We start from the raw sequence: 24680 nt of genomic DNA, 5'->3' as shown, positions 1-24680 counted from the left end.
ATGGTAACCAAAAGTCCTAGTTACATTAAGGGAAGGCTTCGTATTTACAACAAGTCTGGTGCATCCACGCAACAAGAGCAGATCGAATGACTGACTATCCTTACTTGGTATTCACCCGTTTGCCAAGAATAATTAAGATGGAAAATCATAATGACGTGTAGTTCTTCGATAAAAGTCGTCCAACTTGATTTGTTTGCTTTAATCGTATACGCAGCCTTCTCTGTGCATGTTATGCAATACACTTTATTCGCCCAGTTGCCAGCACAATCGGCAGTATATTACCGTATTCTCACATTTCAGATGGTTTACACGGCTGTATCCTGCAGATGGCGATCTACCTCGTGTCACTGTGGCGACGATGTTATAAGGTGGGTGGGTGGATTGTCAATATGACGATCCACATATGTTGATCGTCATATTGTGGGTGGATCGTCATATAGTGGGTGGAACGTCACATCTCACCCACTATGTGGATCGTCAATATCACGATACACATAGTCATGAGTAAGAATTCGTCATAGTCGATGAGCAAGCAGCTGTCGAGGATGTCCATGCCAGAAATTGGGGTGTATGGCAATACCATATCTGCTTTAACAAATGAGAAGTGGCTGCATGAATGATATGAACATCACTGAAGTTAAGTGTGTTATCATCAGCAAGCATCATCAGTAGACAACATTGCGCCCAGATTTGAAATGCAATGCGTAAGGCCATGAAGGACTGTTAGCAGTTAGAGTAGAAGAGAACGTATGGTGCCATAGAATGTCATTGAATGCTCATTAGCGGTGACAGTTTTGCGCAGAGCTCATGGGATTGTCTCGCATGGAGTCACGCCGTATGTAGTACAGCGGATAGGTGGCTTGCATAGACTGCCCACAGGCGTCGCACCTCTCGCTTAGTATGGTAGGGGCAAGGTGATCGCATGTTTCATACTGGTTATGCCATAGAACACTAATGACGACTGCAAAAGGTTAGGATACTAATGTGAAAGAGAAGCCTAGAGGGAAGCTCTTTTGCACTAGCTTCTATATGGGCCCAAGCTGCACTGTTTGCCAGTTCATGTCGTACCGCAGCGGTAACTGGTTGCTTATTGAAATAACGTAATGAACGGCACGACATTACTGCTGACTGCACCCTAACGTGGCTGCAATTGTTTAGCGCGGTCAATGAATCAATAAGCTCAGGAAGACACGTAGGCTGCGATTCTCACTGTGGCCTTGGTATCGTCCTAGGTCCACCTGGCCCCTGTAGCAGTGACGTGAAATGTATCCGCTGCCGCATGCTCATGTGAGGCCACGGGTGCCAGTTGCCAGCAACGGAGGCGGCACATTCCTCCAGTCTTGCCGGTGATACGAACACTCCGCGATGTCTCCCCGAAGCCGGATGCTCCAATTTGTATGTCGCTTGGTAAGGATGTCCAGCAGGGTAGAACCTTCTTGCTCTGCATTTTCAAGTGCAAAGAGTGCTCATATGAGTGACTCGGCCACTCATATGCGCCGATATGTACGTTTTGTAACGTTTCGACACTATTTTATGCCAATGGTACGCAGTTTCCACAATATTTGAAGCTAACAATTAACGATCTCTGGCTGCACATGTCGATATAAGCGAATGCACCGCTTTGGTTAATCCGACACGCAAGGCTGCGCTTTAAGACTTATTGAATATGCGAAATGTCTGAACAATGTGTGAGAGGGATACAAAAAGCGAGCTTCAGGCGCATATATCAGCATCAGCAAACAAGGCAGCCGCTTCCGCTGACGGAACTCAGCGCGCCTTTATACACCGCAGTGCAGGCACAACCGCGTGCTCAGGCTTGCTCATCCAGTAGTCGGTGAGTGCGACATGGCTTCCAGGTGCGAGATGCTTCCCCGGAGAAACCAATCGCGATCTACGAAACGCATAACCGACGCACACTCGACGTGGGCGCAGCTGCACAAATCAACGAGCGAAATCCCCAGCTCCGTTACAAAGCGTTTCCAGTGGCATGCGACAGAGGACAGCACAGCAACGTGAAAAGAGGCAGATTAGTAACAAAAGCATGCTGTAAGCTACTTTTATTTTGTGAGCTGGACATTTTCGTTCTAATTCTGAGCTTCGTAATAATTTGATAGCACTTCAGCACTGTCAAGGGCAGCATCAACGTAAATTCAAACGTGACCTATTCTGAAGATATTCAAACATGTTCCTTTTCAAAGTTCGCCTGCACTTATAAATGTGCTTTAAACTAGGATTCTAAAATGAACGCTCGCGACTTCTACTCCATGCTTAACAACAGTCTACCTAGTAATTAGATTCCATGCAATATTGTTAACAGGCATTGCAGTCGGTTATTTTTTGGTCATGTTTCTATTTATGCTGATGGTACAGGGATTCAAATGGGAAATATAGCCAATTTAGAAAAAATAGGCCTTCGTTGTAACAGCGTGGAATTTCTCGACCGCCTATGAAACGCTTCGTTAAGCTAGTTTGATGTGCGCCTTGCAATCGGAGTAGATAAGAAGCACTCGTCTCTGCATCAGAATTTACATACTGTGCGGTTTTATTACTTGGGCTCATGCTTTTGACACACTTCGGCTGCCTTCACAAAGCTGAAGTATGCCATTGACAAGTCAATATTTGAAATATTCAGAGTTCTTTCCAATTAATAAGACGGGCAAAAGTATGGTCTATATTTCCAGGCTAGAATTGTCCCGCATGGACCATGTGGGTTGTAGTGTTCGAAAGTTTAGGTAGTCTCTTTGTCTAGTTTATATGAACTCTGCTATTTTCATCCTTGCTTGCCGATGAGCAATCTGATTATGAGTATTTTTTCGTAGACAGATTCGGGCATGCTATTACTAATTTTTGGCATGTTATGATGCGTTGTAATTTGAGTGTCACCTTGTTTTTTACCGTACATTCTGTATCATATGTTTTTTTTTTTGTACTTATCGCCCAGAACTGAATAGATCAAGGAGCCCAATAGAGGCTGAAGTACAATTCAGGACTGAAGTTAGGGATAACAGCAGAACCAACCCTCTCTCCAGAAACATGCATCCAGAATATGTATCAAAAGTAGAAAGGCAAGAGCTAAATCACTCTTGCAGTAAATAGAGCAGCAGAACCAAATGGCAGGTATAGTTTATGCTACCTGGGTGAAAGGTAAAGAAGCATATACGGTCATTGTGTCAAATTCTCAACGGAAGGTGCAAGACGCTTTCACTTTTTATCAAGGACCACATGGTGGCAGAACAAGCGGCAATTGCTCTTGCCATCAGGAGTAATAAGTGGGCTTGTATTTTCAGTGATGCAAAAGCCGCTATAAAGAGAGAGAGAGAAAACAAGGGTAGAAAAGGCAGGGAGGTCAAGCAGAACAGCATCCGGTTTGCTACCCTACACTGGGGGTGGGGGAAAGGGGAATAGAAAGAGGAAGAAAGGGAGAGAGTAAGTACTGAGAAAGGTTTTGATAAAGGCTACGTACACTCTTAAACCAAATTACACCACCCTTTGGGTCGTATCTTGCCACACAACAATGATCGTCGTCTGCCTTGCCCGAATTTCTTTTCTTTAACGATGCTAGCCTGGAACGTCCAAATGACGAACGGCATGCGCGTTATCAGCATGACAGCATTCTCGAGAGGAAAGTAATGAGCCCAGCGTTTTCAAGAAAGGATCCTTTGTAGTAAATGATGCATGGAAGCGATACAGAGCGTTGTCTCTCTGTTATACAAACAATGCAGAATCGGTCAATTCTCTCGGACAACTTCGAACGCAAACGAGAGCAAATACAGGTGCATAGTGAAAATGGGGAAGGATTATGTAGGCAATGTTCTGAAGAAGTGAAATGTGAAATGAATAACTAACACCCTTTGTTAAAATTGTTTAGCGAGCGCTAAACCGACCAGACAATTAGTAAGTTATACAGAGGCAACAGTTCAAGGTACGTGATTTAATTACAGCCAACAGATATTCTTACTGTAACACTAAAGAGAAACACCTTTGCTGGGTTCTGTCGTGCAAGTTCGCTGCATCTTCTTTTTTTTTTGCTACATTAAAGCGACTTGCGGTTACTTAACTGATTTAAACTATGGTTTTCGTATCTTGGGGGCGAGAAACTATAATATTTCGCTAAATGTTTACATTATTACAGCAACGCTGATTGACAGAAGAAAAAAATGAAAAAGAAAAACGTTATATGCAAGTTTCCACGGTTTCATGAAAAAAGTAATGGCACACAAAGTCTATAATTTTTTGGAATGTGGTGATTCTTAAAAGTAATAGGAAGGCAACTTTTGAAATGGCTGGGTTAATTAGTTATTAAGTGAATTTTGGTAAAACCTCGTTTCCGGCTTGTCTATAAGTGTTATAAGAGCCGCCTAAAAAACTCCTCTGTTGGAAGTCTATAAATGGCAGAGAGAGAGAGAGAGAGAGAGGAAAGGGGAAAGGCAGGGAGGTTAACCAGAGAAAGAAGATCCGGTTGGCTACCCTACGCTGTGGAGAGAGGGGAAGGGGAGGTAAAGTGGTAACAAAGTAGAGATAAGGAAAGGAAGGAGCATAGACACACAATCACAATCGGTCACTGTAACCGAATACTGTCATCGCACAGCACAGTGACACTTGCAGCTCTATCAACATCTGTTCAGGCTACAGCCGCCTGTCCAATTCTGTCGCCCTCAAAAACCGCAACAGTGCCCTCGTCACCCTCTGCTGCGATGGCTTATGATGGCGGTATTTTAAAATAAGTTCCTCTGGCTAATGGCAGAGATTTCATATTTACAGTGAATCTGGAGCCATCATGCGGGTGACGTGTATTGAAAGTTAGAAGTGCCTGGAGCAATATTGTGCTTTGAAAATTACTGAATACTCGTCTCTTTGGTGAAATATGCAAGGCATGGTGTTTATATTTCATTGAAGTACGAAGCGCGTCATGCGATGAGCGATAAACGTGCCAAGTAATTTGCAGCCTAATGAAAGACTTCGTAGAACTTTGAGTTATAAAAGCATTCGAGAGTGCCCTGCTGTCATTATTCACATATCTTCTCAAATTCTTAAAACTAGACGAGGCACCAACTTCAAGTTCGCTGAAAACCATGGCAATGTGTAGTGTAATCTCTATGGAAACTTTAGCATTTCTTGTTTGAATAGACATATTGCAAATAATTACTGAACCCACGTATCTTTCCAATTTTGATGTATCATACAAAGGTCTGTAAGTTTCCCCGGTGCCCTTGCCGAACTAGGTGGGGCACATTGTTTATATTTCATGAAAATAACGAAAAAGTTATGGCTAATACATACTCAAAGTTGAAATAATGTGGTTTAATTTTGGTATTTGCAGTAAGATATGTATGAGACTGCTCAGGTGGGTTCTGAGTATCATATGTATTACGGCTACCACAAAATTTACCCCGCTACCATGGCATAACTACATATGTGACTAAGATGAAACCTACCAGACAGGTCTAAAAAAAAATTTCACGGACAGTTTACTGCGTGTCTTTAAACTTATAGCCTTTATTGAGGATAAGTTGTTTTTCTTTAGAGTTTTCTGAATGCTGGCTTTGTGTGTGTGTGTGTGTGTGTGTTTACGGTTTCGTTTGACGCTGTCTCGGTCCCACAACACAGGTCCAAGGAGGCCCAGCCTTTCCACCAGTCGAACTCAATCACGCCCCCTTCAAGCAACACAATAAAGGGTGATGTCAGCATGTTCGTGGCTTCAGTGTTCCACCAGTCACATAAGTAAGACTGTATGCCTCGTACACCTTTACTAAACTGCGTCGCGTACACAGCAAGAAAAATTATGTGTCGCGGAATCTGCTTCCTGGCTCGAAATGCCACTGAAGACATCATTGGTGTCTGCGTCCAGTGGCATATAGTGGCCCCTGTACGCAATAGGCTGTTCCGAAATCCTTTGTGGGAAAACAGTTGACAGCAGGTGTGTTTAATTAAGCCATTTTCGCCCTCAGATTAAGCACTTCAGCGCCGCGCCTGGGTATAATAAATACTATATGCAGTAGGTTCCCATTAAAACTAACTCGAAGGAATTGCGAATATCTGCTCGCCGAATGAAAAGTTGGCTTTAACAGAAAGGATCTAAATAAAAGAACTCATTATTCCTGGCAAACCACACAAACCAAAAAATGAAGCTGAGCCAATATCAAAAAGCGGATGTAAAAAATTAAATAGTTCGATTTTCGTGATGCAGAACGTCGCTTTAAGAACACTTAAACTCGCAAGTAAATGTTGCTTGCCGGCATTTCGCAAACCTGTGCACTGTCACGAAAGCTGGAGTTTCACTTACTTTGCAAAAAATGTCTTTGTTCCCCTCATGTTGCTGAAAGAATACGCCAAAGGATCCAGGCCATTATCAGCTAGATAATGTGTGAGCACCGCTGAACGATGTCCTCACCATAACTTTATAGACTGCAGGGGCACATCGAGGACTTCCTTAATCACCCTTTTCGCCATCAGCCTTGCAGGTTTCCATATCCTCGTCGACATGTGCGTAGCTGTCTGTGTCTACAGAATCACCATTAGCTTCTTAGGTAGCTAGCATCACTTCCTCAAAGTTTGCCAATGAGGACATCTCGCTAGACTGAGTGGCAGGTATCGGGAACGACTGCGGAAGTTCGATTTGACCGAATTAACGTTTCCTTTTAAGCAGATTGCTTTTGCGTTGGACCTGTCTGAAACCAACCAAATGTACAGTGTTCTGCGTACCCCCAAATTCGCCTTAACTGGGATCGTCTTAACAGCAGCTTACTGTAAGAGAAAATGGTAAGGGTTGGCATGCGGGTAGAAGCAGCAAACTTCGAGTATGTCTGAAGAATAGTGATGTTGCTGCCACATGGCGTGGACGTGCTCCAGGTCTTCGTGGCATCGGGCCACATCTCGGTGCCATTTCTGCATGCACGCTTGTACTACATTTACCGCTACTCCTCTTCAATATCACAGTTCATTGTCTTAAAACGTAAGTCGTAACGCCTGCCCACCGAAATGCGTGATAATTGATAGTGACTCACTCCCCCCCTCTCCCCTCCCAGTGTGTTCTGCAAATGGGAGAATGGCCTTTAGTAGTACACCGAATGAATGAATGAATGAATGAATGAATGAATGCAACGAAATACCTCAGTTTATTAGTGAGACACTCTAGAGAAGCCCCAAGTTAAGTGGATTTTGTTAGTTTGCATCCGTATGCTTGCAGCTGATCTAGGCGCTGGTCGGGGACCACTTCCCGAGCACCATGAAGCAGCAGTGCCCACCGAGGCCCAGACCCGCCCCGAAAGCTACAGCCGAGGTCCCATACCAATTCACCACGGCCGAGGAGCGTTGGGAAATCTGTGAACAGCGCTCAGGGAGGAGACAAAAGGCAGACGGCATACAAGGCGCCAGTCGCGCCACTCAAACGTAGTGACACAATCTTGATTTTAAAGAAACAAATAAAAAGAAAACACCCACACAAATTGTACTGGTATAGAGGGTCCTTCAGTCACTGTGATTTCATTTAAAAGTACAAATAAAGAGAAACACAGAGTGAAATTGTACTGGTAAAGTGTTCTTCCTGCTGATTTTATTTGTTTAGGGGGATGAAGGATGAATATTAAAGCGAGTGACCTGAAGGCCCAGCTTCCTTTTATTTTTAAACAGCCTTGCAAACTTCATAAATTTCACTCTTTTCTCATCTTTGGCTCTTTTCTTTTTCTTGTCCAGACATTTACGAAAGTTGTCAGTACAAATCTCTGGCTGCATTAGGAGGAAATGTAATGCAATTGTTTATCGATCAACAAATATCCCCAAGCAGGCACTCTCAAACCCATGGAGCGACCTTGAACTACTACAGTATGTCCAAAGAAGCATTTCCACCAGTATTTAGTGTTGCATCTTTCCTTGCAGACTTTAGACTGATGTTTAAGGAATTCCATAACGTAACAATAGAGAGAAAATGTTCACTTTGCCACTCTCCAGCCCTTGCACGTAATTGCAAGGCAAAAGGGGAAGTCACTATAGGGAGTCATTAAAGCACTGAATTGCACTTGTATAGAGTGGTCCAGTGGCCACCAGCGTCCACAGTTACTACCTCGAGGTAGGTGCAAGGTTACACTTATGTTGGTACTATAGCGCATGGACCTAGCGTGCGAACTGACCATGCGTGGCCTCGTTGCGGCGTTTTCCTGTGCTTTCTTTTTTTTTTTGTAATCGAGAGTCAAATAGACCGATTGACCACTCTAGACAAGTGCGGCTCCGAGTGTACATCAAAATCGTCCCTGAGACTTACGAAGAGACGTCCTTACTAACAAAGAAACATCACGCAAACGAAAGTGGTCATTTCAAGGAAAGACAAGAAACAAGGTAAGTACAAGATCATCCAAAAACAGTGATGGACACCCGAGCAAGCACAGCGCAGACTGCAACCTCTGTGCAATGGTAAGGTAAATTAGACTAGGCTCCACGATTTTCAGAAGAGGCCAAACCATGGAGACAGGTAAAAAAAACACACACAATAAAACCTACGCCGTCTCTATACAGCAAACATTCATGGCATTTTATGGCTGTGCCTTATTAATCAAGATGTCATAAGATGCTCGAGGAGGTCAGCTCGTATGTTCCAGAGGATGATTTTAACTGTTAGATAACGAACAGCGAAATGGCACCTCTTCCATGACGTAACTTAAATGAGCTAACATAATTGGTCGGTGCATATATGCATTTATACAAGTAGGGCAGTAGTGTCCTTACCAGAACAGTCTTAGTATGTCATTTTGTGATTGAGTGTCACCAAAATATTTAGAAGGCTGGTCGTGAAAAATGTAAAGGAATGGATTTGAAAAAAGAAGAAAGTGCCACAAGATAGGCTCACATTCCAGAGAGTGCGGACAGCTTGACACAGGCGTCACTATAAGAGTTGCCGCGAACCATGAAGTTTGCTACAAAACTTGCTATAGAGAAATCTAGAGCAGGTGTCGCTGGTGTGTCGAAGGTTGACTTGCGGAAATTAGCTGCCTGACGTTATAGGCCCTCTCTCCCCCTTCTCCCTCTCCTTTGTTTAGTAAAGGAGCATTAAAGGTCATTGATACTCCTTTGTTTTTCCCGTAACCGAGATCAGCCCCACTGTTCTTTACGAATCAAAATTTGTTCGGAACTCGCTCGAGAAAATTGAAGTAACGAGGGTTTAGGAAAAGGGGGCGTGGATATTTAGAAGCATTCTGAGCGAAGAAAAAAATGACTTTGGAGCGAGCTACTGCGCCGATTGTAATATCGCAAGGTCTTCACGCACTGCTCGCTGCAACAGCTACTCGCGAAACGATAGAAAGCGTGCTCAAAAATTTTTGTCTTGGTAGCGTGCGCGCTAAATCAAACGCAAGATTAATCATTTGAGCCTGTTGCTGAGCCGATGTATCCATTTGCGTCGTGGACGAGTGGTATCGAAGAACGTTGATCATACTCTTTAAAGAAGGCGAGGTCACGGGTTCGATTCAGGAGCTTTGCATTTTTCATCTCTACTTTTTTTTAATATAGTTCCGCTCATATTAATTAATGGCTACATAGGGCAGTAGATGCACCATCAGTTCCGGGTCAATGACAGCTTAAAGAAGCTCCAAGGCCATGCAACGCTTCGCCATTTCATACCACCGCTCAAATGTTTACGAAAGCAAAGCTCACAATTGTACTCCCTTTGAACGCACTCTAGTGGCGTTGAATAACTGTTGTCACTAATTGTGCCTCCAAGTGGACAAATACATACACCAAGTGGTGGTTTAGGTTATCGCTTCAGCTTTAAAAACGTCTATTCCCGTTGAAATTATTGCTGATCACGATTCCGACGATGTGGGAGAGCATGCGTCGGCCTCACCGCAATATGTATCCTAAATGCTGCGGGAAAAATACGCTTCGGTGCGTCGCCTGCACCGCAATACAAAGCCGTACAGGTGGCCTTTATCGCAGCACAAACCGTGAGAAATTTGTTTACGCCGTTTCAGGACGATCTGAAGCCCCTCAATGCGTACGCAGTTCCATCCTTTTAAACTTGGCGCCAAAGTGCCTCTTCCTTATTCATGTACGCTTCACACGCGCTCATATTTCACTCCTTCCTATTGGACTACGCCCATCACGTGATGTAGCACCCTTTACGCATGCTTTTACGCCCTTGTGTCTGGCAAAGCCCGTTGCAAGGTAATACGATGAATCATGCCGACGCTTTAGTAAGGTTAAGCAGCGCCATCTACTGGAGATACGATTAAAAAAAGAAGAAAGAAGTGGCGACACGTGACGTATAGTCGAACAGGAAGAAGGCGAGCGCGAGGGTGAGGTCCTAGGAAAGGAGAAAGACGGGGAAACAGTTTAGTGGCGCGAAACTTCAAACGGTGGTCTTACTTACGCAGTGCGAAGCTTATCTTTCGCAAAATCAAGCCAAAAATTTTTTCCCATGGTCTGTCTTGTAGTGAAGCCGACTACTTACAACGTCTTGTCTTACAGTGAAGCCAATCCATGGTAAAGTTAAGTAGCGCTCTCTACCGGACAGGCGATTAAAAAAAAGATAGGTGTGGCGTCACGTGACGTATAGTCGAGTAGGAAGAAGGCGAGCGGGAGGGTGAGGCCCGAGGAAAGGAGAAAGACGGGGAAACTGTTTAGTGGCGCGAAACTTTAAACGGTGGCCTTACTTACGCAGTGCGAAGCTTATCTTTTGCAAAATCAAGCCAAAAATTTTTTCCCACAGTCTGTCCTGTAGTGAAGCCGACTATATACAGTGTCTTGTCTTGCAGTGAAGCCAATGTGTAGTATAATATGTACGTGCTTGTCTATTAAAATATAAAAATAAAACAAAAGAGGCAAATTACTGCAGACCATGCTGTAATCATCTACCGCGAGGCTGCTGACCCCTGAAATACTGCCACCAGAGTGGAAGGTAGAGGAGTGAAAGGACTGGGATATATGGAATAGCAGAGAGGACATACTTATCCATTGCAAGGCTAATCTTTTGACCAAACTGGCCTAACTGTTTTTCCCATGGTGTGTGCTGCTGCCCACTACTTGTAGTGTCTTGTCTTGCAGTGCAGTCGATGTGCAGTCCCGGTGAGCAGCACTGCCCTGCGATTCGCGTTGGCAATTTTCGCGCCTTCGCTTCCATTTAAGCTGCCTGTTCGCCTGTCCTTGCCGCCAGTTTTTGTTCCCACGCCGACAGCGACACCCAGGCAGGTAATGGAAGTATCTAATATTCAAAAATTAGCAGAAGTGTGTGAGCACTGCTTTTCTATTGCTATCCATAACGCAACTAGCTTTCCTAACACACACACACACACACACACACACACACACACACACACACACACACACACACACACACACACACACACACACACACACACACACACACACACACACACGCACACACACACACACACACACACACACACACACACACACACACACACACACACGCACACACACACACACACACACGCACACACACACACACACACACACACACACACACACACACACACACACACACGCACACACACACACACACACACACACACACACACACACACACACACACACACACACACACACACACACACACACACACACACACACACACACACACACACACACACACTTTATTCAACGTCCATGACATCTTTGCTCACTTTATCTGTTGAGCCTAACACAGCGGCCACGGGACATTGCATACCGAAGCCAATTCACGTACTTACAATTCTGCAGTCCATTTTGTCAAGTGACCACGCGTGTCACCGACATGAAGACATCTTTTGAATGTAGCCATTTTCGTGTGGACGCGATGCTACCGTCCATTACTGTCATCTTTGTGATCACTCCGTTTCACGTTTGTGACAAAATACTTCAGCAACGAGAACGCCGACGAGTACCCACCAGCTGCCTCCCACCGACTTTCTCGCGAACAGCGAAGACATGTTGCTCACCATCCGACGCCAACTGCAACAGCACCCAGACCCGCGTATCGGGCACGGAGAGAAGCGCCCCGCGGTCACCGCATGGAATAATCAGCGGAAACAACGGGTGATGTTGCTGCAGTTCGCGTGTTGGGTGAACTCCAGGTGAACTTCTGTCTGTGATGCATATGCAGGTGTAGTTCGCGCAAGGACACATGTCTGCATTATTCAGTAAATGATTATAAGAAAGTCGACTTTTGAACGAATTACTCTGCCGGTAGGAATGTTGAAGGGATTTTGCGAATTTCATTGAATTCGGTTTCACCTCGCTGGAGCAGGTAGTCAAGAAACGACGATAAAGTCCCGAACTCTTTTTTGCGCATCACTTTATTCGAGAAAGTACACAACATACCTGTGGTCCCATAGCCAATGGCTAGTGCGGTTACAAAAATACATTTAGAAAGCTCTCACTACAGTAATACAGCGAACACGGAAATTGGCGTTAATTCTGAGGAGATACAGAAAAACGAAGCACAATAGGGAACAAAACAAAAAAGAAGAAAAGAGATACGTTAGAGAGAGAGAGAGAGAGAGAGACAAATGTTCATTTATGAAGAAGGAAATGGTTGGCACTGCCTTCGGCTGCCCTTGAGGCAGCATGGTTCAGCACAGACGTTGCGTTGAGGCTCTTCGGCTGATAAATATAATAGAATGGTAGCCCAAAACACTTGAAAATAAGCAGAAGACTACAGCGTAAAAAAGAATTACACAGGAACTGACAAAGTGAAAACACAACAACCCATCACATCACGAAGCAGAAAACATTAGCTAAAGATAATAATTTTTCTGTTCTCTTAACGAATTCTGTGAGATCCTCATAATTTTACGTAGTATGCTATTATATAGTTTAATTCTAATAAACACTAGCAGACGTTTTCCATATGTACATTTTACTGGCGGGATAGTCACATTATCAAAAGTATGTTTCCTAATCAGATAATTTGGAGTGTAGAGTAATGACACATGAAATGACTGGCTGTGTGTTATAACGTTATTAACGCGAATGGCTCACCGTAACTCCCGTAAGCAATGGAAAGTTCAAATTAAACTTGGAAAGAAGGGGCTTACTTTGCACATAACAAGGCGAGGAAAGGTTAGTATGCATATTGCTCGTCCTTACACTCGTCGCACGCTTGTTTCAAAATTGCTGTTTTCGTAACGTGGCCACCTGATCAAACTCACGATGCCTACTCATGGTGCGGAGTCATTGTTTCAGCTGTAGCCGAGTGGTTTCGGCGAACGTTGATCAAGTTACCTGATAAAGTGAAGGCGAGGTTACTGGTTCGATTTCAGCGCGTCGCGAATTTTTCGTAGACGTGGGTATATGTTCGATACTGTCATTCTTTTCTTCTTACTTCAGGTAAAGGGCGTGCCGAGCTAGGCTCAGACCATGGCTATCGGAAACGGGTAAACATGATCGGCCCATTTCGCAGCTCATAACTGTCGTTCGCGGTAAAAGCCCACCAGTGTTCCTGAGAGCAACCGCCTTATTAGCTAATGAATGCGCTTAGTCGTTTCGCCCATTCGAACGCATTTTGAACGATATTCATTAAATAATTAAAAAAAATTGAACGCGCGTTGGCATGACGAACCAAACCAGCGCTAACGTGACTCGAAGCCGTGCATTATAACCACTACTACGCGCATACCTAATCAGCCGTTGCTAGCCGCGAGATAAGCTCAATGTGTCATTCTCGGCTGAGAGGATTTAACGGGATGCGCAGAACGATACGCAGTACGAAAGGACTTCGACGTGGTGACTGCGATGCCAGAGACGAGCATAAAAGAAAAAAAAGATATCATCAAGTGAAACCCTATTTCGCATGAGCGTACTTTCATTTCTTACCAAGCACCGATACAGAGCTGATTACGCGTCTCACCGTTCGAACGTCGAATTATGCCGGGCGATGAAAGCATCAGATCCCCGCGACGCTAAGTGTGTGAGTTGGCACCAAGCCAGCAGTGCCGATGACGTCATCAGCAGTGCCACTCGCCTGTTCTTACCTAGGCCATACATCATCCGCCGTGACAGCTGTGCCAACATTTATAGCGAATCTTCAAAGAGGGGAATACAGGCTCAGGCGTAAAAAGAGACAGAAGCTTCGCGCCAGCTCGCGCTATCGCTGCCGCACGCCACCAATGGCGGACCACAGGCGTTTGCCTTCGCACGACTGCTGTGCGCTGTAATTGAGTTAATGGAATCAAAAAGTCAATGACGTCTGCCAGTATGTGTGCACGCGTTTTTTTTATTTTTTTAGGATTGCTTTCAAACACACACACTTGCGATAGGCTACGCAGACTATAATGCGTACGCATACCACATCGTTCTATGAAAGGAACAAAAAATGACCTGCGCACCGTTCGTGGGCATATTTGTGCTCAATGTAGAAATAGCGCAAGATGCCGTATTTCCTTTAACCTTCTATGTTTTTATAGAATTACTTTCGCCATTATCCTGGATGTGACTGTCGAATGTTGGCAGTCAGTGGACAGCAGCAAAGCCGCACAGGCTACACATGAGAGCAGGGAAAAAAAGTGAGTGCGTAATAAATCACTCGGCTACGATCTTCGGTGCAACTCGTTCAAGACCGCACTCCTTGAGGTGGCCAGGACCGCAGGTTCTGCACCGACAAATAATTCCTCCAGCTCAGGATAGCCTTTACGAGTAAACATTTATGTTAATCGAGTGGCTGCAGCTGAGCACGAGGTCGCCCGTTCGATTCCCTACTGCGCGGGCCGCATTCCGTTTGGGGGCTTGGCGAGAGAACGCACGTATCCGTGTTTTGGGTCGACCTCATGAAGGTGGCCTAAATTAACTGGCATCGTTGCTTGAGGGTTTATGTGATACTGTTGTTGGCATTACTGCCTTAAGCGTGTCTTTGTAATGTCGTGGTGCTAGTTGAGTTGTAAGTGATAAGGCAACTTTTTCGTAAGTGCGTGTTAATTTTTATGTGTTGTAGGTTGCAACTGTATGTTGTATTCAAGAGCGAAGAAGTCGCCTGCACCATACTTGTGCGCCAACGTCTCTTTGTATCACGTCAACAAAAGAATATTCAAGTCGAGAGCCTCCCTTCCCATTACTCTTTGCGGCGTAGCTGCGCCTAAGCCAACCGTAAACTGCCACCAAATGTCCTAAATGAGTACGGCTTCTTTCATCCGTGTCCGTAGTGTAGCGACTACGCTGTTTCCCCCCGAACCACAAGGTCGCGTGTTAGGTTCAGGACCGCACTACACACTGGGTTCAGAATGCAAAAAAAGTGTATTTGACGTTGCAAGAATGTTAAAGAGCTATAGTAAACATGCTGAGAAAGTCCATCCGCTGCGGAACCTTGGAAAGCCAGATTGCGGCTGTGCTTGGGGATTATAATTTTTTTTAACAAAAATGAAAGCGCCCGTATATCAGCAATGTTAAAGGCCTCACCGGCGTTTTCTTTCATGGCGCCGTTGGCACGTTCCTCGCTGGTAATTCGCAGGACCGTGGTTCAAGCCCAAGGAAACTTACGCGCTTCTCTCTCGCTTTTTTTTTCTAATTTCACAGGGTGGCATGTGATTAAACATGTCATTTTATTCAAAGCCCATTTTCAGTACATAGCGACAAGGCCCTAAATATTTAGTCATAATGTCTGTCTGGCGTACATTAACCAACCATGTTTAAAGGGACGCTACACGCTAGCGCTAAATAAGTTTAAACAAGCAAAGCATTTCCGTAAACTATATTTTATTTACTTTCGCGCTGTTATCTCGATCTCTTGAAGCGAAATGAAGTTATAAGTTTGTTTATTATTATTTAAATCAAATTTCGCGAACATCATTGTGACGTCATGGATTTGCTTTTTGCTATAGTTCTGCTATTTGGGCCGTTCTGGCTCATTAAGAGGTCTTAAAGCTTGCCGAATTCACTTTTTGCCTATTTTGGAATCCGACATGTTCCATAATTAGCGATGGAAAATTAACGAAGCCCGAGCGGACGCCATTAAAAAGTCGTTACGTCACGGAGAGCTGGCCCGACGCACCCGACATTTGTCTTCACGTCTTTTCTGGCTTAGCAGGCTCACACAGACAGTGTTCCTTTGTCTTTTATTTACTCTAGAAAGGTAATTTGCTAAAAAAGCTCGAATTGCTTGTGTGAGATATGGCGTTATTAAGACGGCCTCGGGGTGCGTTTGCGAGCGTTCGCGTGTGGTTGGTTGGCTTTAGCGTCATAATGACATTAATTAGTACGTTTGACATTAATAAAGGGCGAAGGGGCGTGGTTGGAGGAAAGAGGTATTTATGTGCCATGGGGAAGGAGATGCTTTCTGTGCAGCAAAGCTGAAACAATAGAACATGTTTTGATTGATTGTAATAGCGCCATATTCTTTTGGGATATATTACCGAGAACATTAAAGATCCCACCCATCCAGATTAAACCAGATTAAAGTCCTACCAGATTAAAGTCCTACCCATCAATCCACATGGCATTCGTTTTTTACCACCTGAACGTGATTTTAAACAGATGGATGTTATCTTTTTACTTGGGCTGCACGCAGTCAGGCTTAGTCTGTTAATATATAGACATTGTGATAATAAAGGCCGATCTGTGTGTGCACATTTTGTGGAAATGGTTGTGAAAGTACGTGACGTGTACAAGACGAATGACTGCGATGAAGCTGTGGTTTCAATGCTTGACGCTTTAGAGCATAAAAAACGAGTGTGATCTATCATCGCAAACTCTTTTGACGCTTGTAGCCAAGCTGGTAATAATAATAGTTAAAAAAGAGGCCGTGGCGCAGTGATTAAGGCACTACGCTGTTGTGCGTGAGGTCGCGGGTTCGATCCCCGCTGCCCTCCAGATGGGGGCGATAGCATTGCGCGCACGTCGACTGTGGTAAAAAAACAAATTTGGGGAACTCGGCCACGGCGTCCATCACAACCAGATAGCGCGTAAAATATGCGAATTTTTTTTTTTATTATGAGTAATCTTACCGGAAGTATACCGGAAGGATTTGCTTGACAACATCCGTCCCCTCAGTTTGCAAATGGCGTTCGAACAGCGGAGGGCGTCGCTCCGCTGCCTTGCCTTCAGGAATGTAAGAACTTTTTTCTTTGTCTGTGTTTTAACGGTGTTTTACGAGAAGACAAACCGGCAGCATTAACGGAAAAGAAACGCATTAGAAAAGCTGCGGATTCTAGCCGGCGTTTGCGTAAGGGCCCGAGCACTACCGGCCATGGGCGGGGAACCAGCAGTCGACGGCGAGTACCACTCCATTTTTCCCCTTTAATTTTGTCGTGTCCCAATTTTTATAATGCAGTTGCTAAGGTTTGCCAGTTGTTATTCCACTCGACGTAGGAATATCAGCCCCAAGCATTCGGCACCTCTAAGTTTTGGCGAGTTCCGCGGAAGCAAACACACGTAAATTCGAGGAATTTACTGCGTACGTGTGCTCAGTTAAAGTTTGCGGACCACTCAAACGAGTGTGGCGTGAAATGAATGCAAGAGAGACAGTGCGGTGGTTAAAAACAAATTGCATATTTATCGAACAGAAATTGTTCGCTGCGTTATTTCCGTGTTATTCGCAACCATACGAAAAGCGAAAAAAGAAAAACGGACGTTCCTCATAAAATAAATTCCTGGCCACACTTCATAGAAGTGGTGGAAATTCTAATTTACGCAATAACTGTTGATGCAATAACTACAGCGTAAGACAAAGCAGTACAAGTATACGGCATGTGTAGAATAAGTTGTTAATTTAGTGCAGGGAGGATAACTAGAGAAACTGAATTTCGGTGACAAAGACTTCTTTCATAATATATGGTGTACACCCTCGCAATTTCTTAACAATATCATGCGAGTATCGACCGCAAGGCGTGTCAACGGCTTTGTAGCGGCGAGGGCTGCAGGATTGGCTACTTTATGTGCGGTCGTGCAAGACGAATTCTAGTTCGAATGTATACTGCGGCGCTGTTCGCTTTAGGGTTGCACCTCACCGCTACAGGGCCACTGACATGCCGTGCGGTCGACGCTCGCGCGATATTGTTAAAAAATTGCAAGGGTGTACATGCAGAGTAGATGTCAGCTACGACTGAAGGTGCTATCCTCTACCAGAAATTCTGTGGCTCGTGCCAGCTTCGAGAATCGCAATGTGCAAGGAAACGCAACGTATTCTTGGATTGTAGCACGAAGTGACAGAGACAAGAAGCAGACAGGACGAGCGCTAACTCTCAACTTTCACAACTCAAAGTTTTTCGCAACAGACAGATAGGCACGAGAAGGCTGGTTATCCTGTTCATTTGTTATCACTTAGCGGCGAAAAGCTTCCGAAATGGGTGAAAAAGTGCTGCTAGAAAACAAGAAAAACAGAAAAAGGAAAGAAAATGGTTAGCTGTGGTGCCCTATGCACATAGGTTGTCACACGGTTTACGGAACGTGGCCAATAGATATGACCTCGATACACTTTTCTCGGTCCCCCGCAAATTGTCCATGATGGGCCCTATGATAACTTGGAAACTTGAACAGAGGGGCAAAATAAGAAACAATGACTGCGACGGTAGGCAGGTGTCCCCTTTAGTGCCGTGTAACACTGGTATAGTTTTAGATTCCACGCAAATGCGGGAAAACTTGCATTGGACAGAGAGGCAGGTGTATCAATATCAGACTAAAAGAACACAAACAATCCCTTAACAACCCTAATGCTTCACATCTAGCTTCTAATTGCTTCAATTGCGGTTGTAAACCTTTGTTTGAAGACAGAAAAATCCTTTCAAGGCACAGATGCCAAACCACACGGGAAACAATTCACGCATTTTACATTAAAAGATTAGGAGACTCTTGCGTTAGCCACGCATGGATATCTCTGTTAGAAAGCCAATTTCACTGTCTTCTCAGCAGGTGTGTTAATCTCAAGTAGTGACTTTGCCTTTTTAGCTTCCCTACCTCTTGATATGTTTAACTGATAGTCTTTACACTTGTTCATGTTTATATGCTGCGGTATTTGCAATCATTTATATATGTTGATAGTTTCAATAAAGATTTAGTTGAGAGTTAGCGCTCGTCCTGTCTGCTTCTAGTCTGTCACTTCGCACCACAGTCCAAGCACAGTCCATGAATGCGTTACCGTACGAACTCGCCCAACTTTCTATCCTTTTGCAGGAAAACGCTTTGGTGTTGCAGTAAATGCGTTCCCGCAGCCAGCGTATGTTCACACTACGGAAACGTTGCTGGGGCAGCAACGCATGTCGTTGAATACTTTAAAAACCGCATTTCGCGAAGCATTGCAAGACACAATGCTTCTAATAAACTGTTACACTATAAGTACTGGCATACTTTTATTGCGAAATTAGAACTTCCGCTTAGTCAGTCAAACAGCTATTAAATATTGAGTGAATAAAATTTTGTAAATTAGTTGTTACTCAATAAAAACGCACTATATGCAAGCAATATATTGCCATCTAATTATTTATTATTTATTTATTTATTTATTTCATACTGCAGACCTAAAACAGGTCCAAGCAGGGTGGTTAAACACAACAATATTACAATGCATTATTCAGTTAAGTAAGGTGGTAAGACACAACAGTAATACAATGAGTCAAACAATTGAAACAGGCAACAACGAGTTATTCCAGTCTGTTATAGTTCGGGGAAAAAAAGAATACTTGAATACATCCGTCCGTGCAAAATAAGGTGTTAATGAATTCGGATGATGATGTCGAGTAAGCCTAGACGTTGTACTGAACAGATACGATGCAGGATTAATTGATAAGTCTCCATTAATAAGCATGGTAAGAAATCGAATTCTTAAGTGTTGCCTTCTCTGCTGAAGGACTTCGATGCCATTATCATGCATTATTCGTGAGGGGGAATCATAGCGAGAGAATTTAGAATATATGAATCGTACGGCTTTTTTCTGTACACTTTCGAGACATTTAATATTTTGTTTAGTAAACGGGTCCCAAACAACACATGCATATTCAAGTTTAGGTCTAATTAATGAATAATAAGCAAGCAGTTTTACATTAGGTGGGGAATTTCTAAGTTTATGTCGCAAAAAGTATAATTTACGCAAGGCTGAAGAACAGATATTATCAATGTGTAAATTCCACGATAAGTTGTTAGTAATTGCGACGCCCAAATACTTATATTTTGTTACTTCCTGCAAGGCCAACGAACCTAACGTGTAACTAAAGGTTAGTGGAGCTTTCTGACGAGTGAAGCGAAGAAAGACCGTCTTTTCAGCGTTAAGCCGCATTCCCCATGTTTTGCACCAATCAGTAATGCCAGCTAGAGAAGCATTTAAATCAGTTTGATCATTGGTTGAAGTGATTTCCCTAAAAAGCACACAGTCGTCAGCAAACAACCTAATTTGCACTCTTGTAATTAACCCCATAATGCCCAAACGCAGTTACATGTTAAAGTAAATAAAGGCAACTTGTTCGCCTTCTTTTCTGGTCGTGGAGAGTACGTTCGCACAAATAAAGAAACAAAAGAAAGGCTGATTAAAATGTTTTCGTGTAGTAATTATTTATTTGCTATTTATTGTTTTGCGCTATCCACTGCTGAGATCTCGCTCCAGCGTACTAAAGACGCTGGTGTGCGCTAGAAGTTAGTATCATTTGCTTAAATATAATTTTTGAGCTCTAAAACTCAGCGTCTAACATAAAGGATACGCTGGGCGTTACAGGTATAAGGCTCACCTTTACAAGATAATAATTACACCGTCAAATCTTGTGAGCTACGACACGCGCGAGCGCACGGTTGTGCGGCACATTGGCACGATTGATAAGAAGAGTCAACGGCGTTAAAGACGGATGCAAAGGTTTAGTAAGAGCCGGTTTCTTGAACCCATTATGCTTTGGGTACCATGGTATTTATTCAACTATACACATACTGCAAGTACGTGCTGATATATACAAATCAGGCCTATGCTTTTAGTTGTGCTGGTAATTGCAAAATAACGTGCACGATAAAGAATCGAAGGTGGCGAAAGATTGTTTCCCTCTCTATCTTTCTATCGCTATTTCTTTCTCAAGACAATTTGGGCGACTTGGTAGCCCACCATCGCCCAAATCGGCATTTTTATCTGCATTCCTTTGGCGCCGTTTTATTTCGGCAATTTATTTGCACTGGGACGTTGCCTTCACCGCGAAAGAAGGCGATGTCGCCTGCACTGATATCGCAGCATGCTTCGTGCTTTCCTGCTATTTTGCAATATGTCTGTGCATGTGGTTGTGTGCGAGAGCGCTCACCTGATTTCGCGAGTAGCTTTAGCTTCTGACGTCAAGCCGCAATTCACACCGCTTTTTTTGAAGGTACCACAGAACAACTGAAAGAAGGCTGGCTATTCATGTGTGTAAGACATTCCGGCGGCTCGAACAACGTGGGGATGAACAGCCGGGTCGAGCTACGTTTCCCAGGAGACGAGGTGAGACCAACTCTTGTAACTGTTTTGAAATAATTACGCACATTAAACATTTCGGCGTACCACCTATGCTAAATGCCTTCCACTCCGTTTGCTGTAAAGCTCTTTCTTTTTCCTGGGTGTGTAGTAGGCTTACCAGCTATTAGACGAAACTGATACAGCTGCCACTCTTGTGCGGAGTTCCACTGAATTTGATGTCGACGAGTTGAAAATATAAATTTGTTCCTATCGCGTTCTCTGATTGCGGCAATTTCTGCGTACTTCAGCGTTTTCTTTGCCACAGTAGCCTGCGATGTAGCCGGTACTAATAGCGCGGCTTGATTTCGCGTTGGCAGTCATTTTTCCATTCGTGTGTGCATGTGACTGAGCGCAAGAAGGTTTACCTGTTTTAGTGAATAACTTTAGCTTGTGACGCCAGGCCTCAACTTTTTCGAAGGCGCCGCAAATTGACTGAAAGAATGCTGGCTGCTTGTGTGTGTAGGACTACCCCGCGGCTCATGGTTCGAATAACGGGGGGATGGACAGCCGGGCCAAGTTCTGTTTCCTAGGAGACAAGGTGAGCGCAATCGTTTCTATTGCTTTGAAGTCAAGCAATTACGGTTAATGAAATCTTTGATCTTTGTGTAGCAGCTATGCGGTGCGTACCTTTGGTTGATTTTTGCTGTAAAGCACTTTTTTCCTGCTTTATCAACCATTAGACCAGTGCACTGGAGCTGCCAGTTCAGCACAGCATCTCGCTGAATGTGTTGTCGGCATGTTGAAAAGATACCCTGTTCGTTCCATATTTGGAAACGCAATTAAAAAATTGCTAAAGGCACATTAAAGCATTATTGCAGGCCACTTTGCGTTGGCTCACGTATTCTGATATTTACCGGTTTCTGCCGTTGCACCATCGGTGGAAAACATGCCGAATCGGGTGCACGCCAAGAACGGTAAAATTATGGCGCAAGAGAAATGTTGCGCAGCTCCAAGGCACATGCTGCAACCTATTTGAAGCAAAGCTTTTTTTGATAAATGCCATATGAATAACGGCGATGCGTACCATCGTTTAATTTCATCCTATGCACCGGGTCAATTTATGCAATGTTTATGCAAAAAGTTAACCTCGGACAATTTTTATAACTGCACTACACCGTTCCGAAACTATTACGAAATGCAAGCAGCCAATCAGGTGGATGCACCCAGTCTGACACACCATCGTAGCGATGTCACGTGGACGATGTGTGATGCTTGTCGAGGGATAAGAATGCTGCTGGCACGTGTACGCACAGAGAACGAGAACATATTTGAAGTCACACGTATTCGGGACAGCTGTAACCTTGAAAAAAAAAGCGTGGTTCGGCAGTTCTGCGTAGGCGCGGTCGCAGACGGCCATCTACGCCCTGCTGTGGCGGTTAGTTGCTTATGTCCCTGAGTACCACTGAAGAGTGATCGTATCGTTTTGGGAAAGAGTGTCATCGGTGTTCGAGGATGCACTACGCTAAAATTAGGAACAATGAAGTTCACGTTGTCCATACTTTGTTCTTGCCCGTTAGTTTTTGCCTGTTAGTAGCTTTCGGCAACTCTGTTTTCACTTGTCGCGTTATTGTTTAAGAGTTATTAGTGGATCCCCGGGATTTGTGTTAAATTATAATAAGAACCTGTTACGTCGGCATGTCACTTAGTAGTGATACGCTGAGCACGAGAACAAGGCTACGACACCGCGACGCTGGCGTGACGACGTGATCTCTATGTCATCAGTGGCACTACTTAACTGCTGTGGCTGGAAAAAGTTGCGATGTGGGTTGTCGAATATTTACGGTTGCCACACTTAAGCGAATAGCTAGCTCTTTTTGCCTCTTTCGCCTGTTTTGGTGGATGGTCGATGGTTTGTGGCCGAACTGGGCAAGAAGCCTCGCTGGTTCTTCTAGTAGTTCGTTAGTTCCCAAGATCTCTAACAGAGGAACTCATTTTAGAATGCCCTCATCACAAGCCACCGCATCTATGCTGTGGCTTGTGATGAGGGCATTCTAAAATGAGAAGCGTAACGTTGACACCTGCAGGCAGCGCTGCCATGTTGTCTCGCTTCCATTTTATGTTCCACTTTCTGCTGCACAGCAACGTGCAGAACCATATAAGGTGTTAAAAATAGCATGTAACTTAATTCGCTCTTGCCGCAAAGTAGTGGGACATTAAAAGCGCCTACGCAAGACCTTCAGTCGTTGTCTTCCGATTCGAGCGTAATCGTCGATTCCCGGCTTGTAGTGCACTGCTCAAATAAAAATGGCAAGACACGTGCAAATTTTGCGTAAGGACCGGTTTCTTGCGTCCATTCTGCTTCGATTATCTTGAACAAGCTTGTTGGCCTACATTCAGCAGGATGCGGCGACTATTTACTGCAAACTAGAAATAAGACCTGTCTTTTGTTCTGTTGGTGATCACAAGGTCACGAACACGCTTAAGAATCACAGGTTGCAAAAGATTGTTTCTTTCTTTTTTTCTATCGCAATTTCTTTATCAAAACGGAACACTGAGCGGGTTGGTAGGCGAAAATCATACACATCAGCGTATTTCTCTTCATTCTTTTCGCACTGTTTGATTTCGGCAAGTTCTTTGTTCTTGAACGGGGATGTAGCCGGCATTGATGTCGTGGCTTGCTTTCGCCTTCGCTGCCATTTTGCCTTATCTCGATGCATGTGGTCGCGTGCAAGAGGGGCCACCTATTTGCGTGAATGCCTGTAGCTTCTGCCGTCAGGCCACAACTTTTTGGAAGATACCATACCGTGACTGAAAGACTGTTGGTTGCTCGTGCATGTAAAACTTTCGCACGGCTCATGATGCAAACAAGGGATGATTGACAGCCGGGACAATTTGCCACTTCCCAGGAAACACGATGACAACAATTAACTAGGTACGCCCAACTAGTTACGCTCAATATAACTAGTTAAGATCAACGAACTCTTCGTGTAGCATCCATGCGATATGTGCGATCGGCAAATTTTTCTGTAAATCACTTTCTTTTTCCTGCTCGCGAAGTCGAATTGTTAGACAAATGCACTAAACTGCAACTTCAATGCAGCACGCCAATAATATTGATGTCAGTGCGGTAAAAATATAACTTGTTCGTTCTTTATTCCGAAACGCAATTTAAAACTTGACAGTGCACTAAAGGATTGTTTCAGGCAGCTTTAGTTTTGCCAAAGCTCTTCACCCTATATTTGTTCGTTTCTGTTGCGGCACCATCGGTGTCAAAAAAGAAATTACGAATCAGGATATGCAAAGAACAACAATAAAATACACAGAAGAAAATATTATAAGTAAGTCCAGTGCACATGTCCAAACTTCTTTG

The 24680-nt window shown here is 44.1% G+C and overlaps 2 long non-coding RNA genes across 2 annotated transcripts in view; both read left to right on the top strand.

Moving 5' to 3' along the window:
• Positions 1–24680, top strand: part of LOC142559826 (uncharacterized) — a 234727-nt gene that overhangs the window by 163450 nt on the left and 46597 nt on the right. The window lies entirely within an intron of this gene.
• On the top strand, positions 1288–7657 carry LOC142559430 (uncharacterized). The gene is made up of 3 exons (XR_012823110.1): positions 1288–1407; positions 5608–5721; positions 7187–7657. It is a non-coding gene; the product is annotated as an uncharacterized LOC142559430 (long non-coding RNA).

Source organism: Dermacentor variabilis, chromosome 10 (genome assembly GCF_050947875.1).
Source record: "Dermacentor variabilis isolate Ectoservices chromosome 10, ASM5094787v1, whole genome shotgun sequence".
Taxonomy (NCBI): Eukaryota; Metazoa; Arthropoda; class Arachnida; order Ixodida; family Ixodidae; genus Dermacentor; species Dermacentor variabilis.
The sequence above is the reverse complement of the archived record's forward strand: the minus strand, read 5'-3'. Positions and strand labels throughout refer to the sequence as shown.